The sequence below is a fragment of the Meles meles genome, unplaced genomic scaffold (genome assembly GCF_922984935.1).
Source record: "Meles meles unplaced genomic scaffold, mMelMel3.1 paternal haplotype, whole genome shotgun sequence".
Classification (NCBI taxonomy): Eukaryota; Metazoa; Chordata; class Mammalia; order Carnivora; family Mustelidae; genus Meles; species Meles meles.
Genome location: NW_025721234.1, coordinates 2,769 through 9,578, shown reverse-complemented (window position 1 = coordinate 9,578; position 6,810 = coordinate 2,769).

Below are 6,810 nucleotides of genomic sequence, written 5' to 3'. Positions count from 1 at the left end.
TGAATTTGAATAAGGATAAGTTAGAGTCATGGTAATACCTATTTGGAAAGATCAACCTGTGTGATGTTTGTGAACATATTTTATGTGTCCAAAGCGTTTACTATATTTTGGGAGCTCTACTCCGTGTATGTATCTAAGCACACTTCATTTACCAATTTTCTCTGATTCAAGAAGAATCATCTAGGAAAAAAGGTTATATGAACTAGAGTCCAATATGAGGTATGCAATACTAAGTAAATGAGTCAAATGGTAGCAAATTACAGAGAAGAGAGTACTTAGCTTTCCTGAGACGGTTCAGATACAGCTTTAAAAAAAAAAAGTAGTATCTGAGCAAGGTTCAGAGAGATGAATGCATCATTCCCAGGCAGGGTGAGGGAAGAAAGCATTTTAGGAACAGGGAAAAGCATGTGCCTGATCATGCAGGAATAGAGGGACCTAATACCCTGCAGTTCACATGCACCAATCTGGACAGCTGTGTTTAGGAGGGACATGGACAAACAAGAGAATAGTCAGCAACAAGTGACTAAGATAATGATGGACTTAGAGTCTCCAAATATGAGACTCTCTGTGACAAAGTATGAGAGGTCATTTCAAGTAGAATCATTTGTTAGTATAATAAAGTAAAGAAATGGTAGCTACTTTCAGACAGCTGTCATAGTGTAATGGGACTTACAACACTGTGTAGCTCCAAAACACAAAACTAAGACCACTTGGTGGACATTGCAAGGGCAATCCATAATGGGCAGTGGTAGGCAGATTCAGGATTAACATAAAGATCTTCTAGTGTTTATAGCTTTCATTAAAAGAGATCAAGTAGGAACAAGATAAATAACCTTCGTATTTGCCACAGAAGGGGTACATTCAAAAAGGGAGTAATTTCACCATCATGACCTCTAAGCTTCCTTCTGTCATTAGATTTTTCTCTCAGCGGCTAGGATGAGTATCTACCAAAGCAACTCCAATAAGAGGAAGACACAGAAAATGTATTGATCAAATATTAGAACCAAAGTACACCCTCTGGAATTTCCATGACATACATTTGGAAAGCAACACTGAGTGCTATTTTATATAGCCAGCAAAAAATACATTGAGTTACTTATTTCAAGAGATGGTATGACCCAGAAGGAAATACGCTTCAGAAATAGTTTAGCTAAATACATGGATGACAGATTCATAGTGTGTTACTGAGGAAATGGATGTCAGAGTGCAAGATTCCCCTATGAGGCCCTGGACTAAGGCAGCTGATGCTCCAGCTGGCTGAAGATGTGAATTCCTTCATGAAGAGGAACAGTCTGCAGTAAGTGCACACAAACATGCGTGGTTTCCAGTCATACCCAAGGAAAGTACGGCTTGATCTTCTGCGCCAAGGAGCCTCTCTCCATTTAATATTAAGTACCTTTATGAAATATTTCCTGATTATAAAAAGAACATATGCAGCTTTGCCCACTCCAGACAGAATTACAGACCTAAAAATTACATACCGTTAACTTTCTAAAGGCTAAATAGAAATAAACATAAACAAAAATTGACTTCTGTGACAAAATACTCTTTTGCATTTTTAAATAAAACATCAATTTTATGGCATTTTGGTACAGAGAGGAATTCAGGTGGGTGAAAATTAGCATCAGTGGAATGCTATAAATAGCAGCACTATTTTTTTTTTTTTGCTATGAATGCCCTTCAGTTCTGAAAATAATTTTCATTTTATAGGTGACTTCTTTATAAATCAATTGCACAAATAATTTCAACTATCCTGTCCAAAGAGACGAAAATGATTACACGAGCATGATGTGTAATTTGAAGCAACAGAGGACTGACTGGTTATTCTTCTGCACCACTCAGTAAGACCTTCTGAGAAATTACCCTTGAAAAACAAGAGACTCCTGCATCTGTGTACCTAGAGTGACAGGGCTCCTTCACCTGCAGGCTTGTTACCAGCCCATGAACAAGGCAACATTCTGACTCACAAAAGGCTCATCAAGCCATTGTAAGAGTAAGGATTTTCTGCCTCAAAAGGGAAATGCTCTATGTTTGGGGGAAACATAAAAATCCATTCATTATGAACAGCCTGAATATTCATTAGGATTCAAAGCTACAGAGGATGCCAAGAACTAACTTGCTGGAAAAAAGAAAAGGCTGTTTGTTCTTCACTGAATAAAATGGATGATGTGAGGACCTCACCCCTTTCCTGGCTCTCAGTGGAAGATTTCATTGGCCTTAAAAGACCCCAAACTTTCGGTGTCACATTTTACTTCTACACTGAGTTCTCACACGCTACTGTGCCAAAAGCTGAACCTTAAAATCTGGGGGATGGGGCAGAGCTTCTAAAATAAACAGAAATTGATCTTACAAAGTGAAGAAAGCGGGTTCCCACTTCTTGTTGAGTGTTAGGTTCTGGATGCAGGCATTCTTCCACGCCTTTTAAAAATTCCTTAGGTACAGCAAGGATACCTTCAATATTTGAGAACAGCATCTACAAATAAATATAATAAGTGCAATAGTGAAGCAGGTCAACAAAAAAAGTCCATGAGAGGATAGTATTCTCTTTGCAAGCTGAAAATTTCAGGGCATGCTTATCCTTTCTACCCACGCAGAGGGCAGAGGACCAATTTTGTCTGGACATCCTTTCTACTCCTACACAGCTCTGGGAACCAGGAACCCATTCCTGGCTCTCAGGAAAAGCCTGAATAACTAAATCCAAGCGTGACAGTCCCCAACCCATTAGTGAGAATGGGCAGCAGGTAACATAGTGCAGGCAGATTTGCTGGCAGGCTTTTGGGGGCAAAGGCTTCTTTGGTCTCTGGAACAGTATCCTGGAATGGACAGCTTCCCCTCTGGAAAGGTTCTGTGTCTGGAAGTGATAGCTTGGACAGCTACAAGGTCATTTTGCAGGGATGAGAAGAGCCAGCCCTGGGGCAAAGCAGATAACCTGGATGAAAGTGAAGAGCTAGACAGAACCTGGCAATCTTATCGACCTCCCTGAGTCACAAGTCCTGAACCTTCTCTTCTGTCTGGAGTCCCCAAATGAGAGCTGATGTGTCTTCAACTTGTTTGAATAATAAGTGTCTATTGCTCGGGACCAAAAGCACACAAACTAAAATGCTCCCATGGTAAGAGAATTTAAAAGTTCATTTTTAATTTATAAAAAAATAGAAGAGCCTATAAAAATCCTTGGGAATTTTTTTTTTTTGTAAATAAAACAGCAAATCAGCACCAAAAATAAACATCAATAATAATTTAGGCAGCTTAAATGAATAATAACAGTAGTGCAATTAATTTTCATTTACCTCCTCCCCCTTTACAAAACTCTTCATTATTTTCCTTTCCTGCAGCCTAAAAGGAAAGGCTTATACATGTGTTTCTGAGTTGAAGACATTATGCAGACATTTTCTGCACCACGGAACCACCCAAATCATTTACTCTTTGGTGATCAAAGATTGAAGTCACATTTGTCCACATCTTGCTTCCTAAGCCACCTCAGGCAATGCTCCCACTTAGGGCTCTGTTCCCCCCTGCTCACAGACACTGAGGTTCTTGGTCATGTGTTTGTTTTTCTTCCTCTTTTCCAACTGCCCAAAGGCCTCAGCAAAAAATTGTTCCATGTCTTCTACGCCTCTACGTCCTCATCACTCTGTTTCTTTTCCCAAACCCTCTTTCCCTTTATCTCAGGGTCGTCCACACAAGTGACTGGCACAGAACTTATAGTGGAACTGAGGAGAAGCTCAAGAGCCTAGAGTAACATCCCACAGAAGAAATTTTAACTAAAAGGGAATGTGTGCTTGGGTTGAGGGCAGACTGTGCCTCTTCTCACCTTCACTGTTTCTTCTGTTACATTTTGATCAATTTTTGATGCAGCACACTGGTTCATTCAGTGTAAGAATACCTGCATGAAAAAAAAAAACAAAAAAAAAGATATTGTGAAGGCAACATTAGGTTAATAAAATAACAAGGTGTTGATTAGAACTAAATTTTTTATAGGAAACCAGAATTTTAAAACCCAGTAACTCCTGAGAATAATAGCTTAGTTGTAAAAGGTGAAACCCTGGTTCACAGTAGTTTCTCCCTGGGAATATATCCTTCAGAATTTGGGGACAAGGGGCGCCTGGGTGGCTCAGTGGGTTAAGCCGCTGCCTTCGGCTCAGGTCATGATCTCAGGGTCCTGGGATCGAGTCCCGCATCGGGCTCAATGCTCAGCGGCGAGTCTGCTTCTCTCTCTCTTGGGCATCTATCTCTCTACAAACCATTAAAGGAAAATACATGTCACTCTGGGTTACTCAGATAGATGCCTAAAAAGATCACAGGGATACCAAACAGTATGTCAATATCCAGACAATATCCAGAGGAAAAAATCTTGGAATGTTGGTGTTTTTTCATGATTCAGAACCAAAAGGATTTATTACGTCCTATTTGTTGAGAGCCTGTCAATATGTACTCAATTTCCCACGAAAAGATGTTTTATTCTTTCTCAAAACAACTATTATTTCAAAATTAACATCACCAACATCTAGACGAAGATCATTTTTCACCATACAATGATACTTTTTAAACTTCCTTGGCTGAAATTTCTTCAGGATTTGAGGATAATTAAAACATTATTTAGTGTCTTCTGTTTGACCTCAATGTGTTAAAAGGCAGCATGACAGAATTGTGCTCTTCAGGACTTCTCAGGGGCAAGAATTCATGAAGGATCAGCATGTAATCAGTAATCTAACCACATACAAGGCACAAGATTTCAAGGATGGTTAATAGGTGGTTAGAGAGCCACTAGTGAAAATGGACAGAGGATGAAGGAAAAACCAAAACCATGATCAATGGAATCTCGGAGATGCATAAAATGGAAAGGAGAGTAAGAATCAGAATACTTATTAAGTGATTTCAAAGCATACCAAGCTTTTCTGAAGTGTGTTTTTTGCCAATTTTTGTTATTTTGTTAAGTTTTTGGTTTTCTCTTGTGTGTTTTTGTGATTTCAATTCCTACATCTCATCCTCACCGCTCAGCCCATGAAAGTAGATTAATAATAGCCATCTTTCTTGGATATTTAACTTCCATTGACTTAAGGCAGTGAGTTAAGTCTAAAGCGGAGATAGAAAGCAGTAGAGGTATTTTGAACGTAACACAATTGGTTAAAATATTGTTTCAACTGCTACCCTTTAAGGAAATAAAAACATTTACATAAAAATCAATCATTACAGTCCCTCTTCAAATGCTAGGGAAAAAAAAAATCAACCCAGGTTCCACATTCCTGAATGGTAGCAATAGCCTGGAGCAAAAGCAACCACAAGTTAGTTCCCTTCACCCACTGCAGTCATCACTATTCCCTGTTAGCCCCAGACCAAAACTGAACGGCAATTATTTTTTATTCTCAACACTAATATTGTCATCTAATTTATATAAAATTCATTTTACTGATTTTTGTGACTTAGAAATCTCTGTAGCCCTTTAAATTTTCAGCACATAATCTTGAGGTTTTGTCAAGGCCCTGTTACCTTTTATAAAGCTTTCTTTAATAGTAATCATTCTGTTAGGGTCCGGGATCAAAGGACAAAAACCAACACAAAGTGAAAGTCAAGCAAAGCTTTACTTCCACCAAGCATCGAAAATCAAACCAACCAGTGGGGGCCCTACTTACAAAGAGGCGACCACAACAAGGACACCGACTCCGGAGGTTCCCCTTACAGGGCGAGGCGGTTCCCATTACCAGGCGAGGTGAAGCGAGGCCAGGCCAGGCCTCTCCCCTTACCCAGCGAGGCGGCGAGGCGAGGCGAGGCCCAACCGCTCCCCTTACCAGGCGAGGCAAGGCGAGGTGAGGCCAGGCCGCTCCCCTTACCTGGCAAGGCTAGGCGAGCCGAGGCCAGGCTGCTCCTCTTATGAGGCAAGGCTAGGCCAGGCCAGGCCGCTCCCCGGTGAGGCGGCGAGGCAGCGAGGGAGGCGGGGAAGCGAGGCAGCTAGGCCTCTCCCCAGCAAAGGAGGCGGCGAGGCCTCTCCCAGGCGAGGTTCATGACGCTCCGCTCCTGAGGATTACAATGCTCCCGATGATGCTGGTCCCAAGGACCCCATGCTCCCGAGGACTAGCGCACTACCACTACTACCCCAAAGACTATTACTACTCCCCCGCCTCACAGACTAACCTTTATAGAGGTGCTTGAGCCCGGCCTACACACAGGTGGCCAATGAGAATGCAACACACAAGGAAAACTGCACAGTCACCCTGGGTCAGCAATAGGGGTGGCCAATTGAATCCCAATTCACCACAGCAAATATATGTGCACCACACTGATTGGATGTCTCCATCCAACCTGGCCCGCCCCCATATCCGGGGCCTGCAAGCAAGTTCCTCTGGGAGGGGCAGGGTCAACCCAAGCCCACAAGGAAATGGCGCTCTCTGGCCAACCAGGCCCTTACAATTCCGCACTTCTATTTGATTTTATTTTCAAAGTTTGCTTATTTTTAGTAATCACTACACCCAACATGGGGCTTGAACTCAGCATCCTGAGATCAAGTCGCATGGTCCCCTGACTGAGCCCTAGAGTTCTAAGTTTTAAAATGGTACTTGGTCTTAAAGTATTAAGAGTGAAAAATTCCCCCAATGAGAAGAGAAAAAGCTTGAAGAAAAAGCACGAAGTAAACTGGAGCCTATTGACTTAACGTCTGTTTTTCCAAAGCATTAACAATTATATTAGATGTTAATTCTAACATAAAGTTTACATTTTTTTTTCAGATGGGCCTGTCATTTTACTTTATCAGCCTGTGTGAGTTCTGTCCATACCAAGATCATGAAGCACATCACTGAAATCAAAGCCATAGTGTGG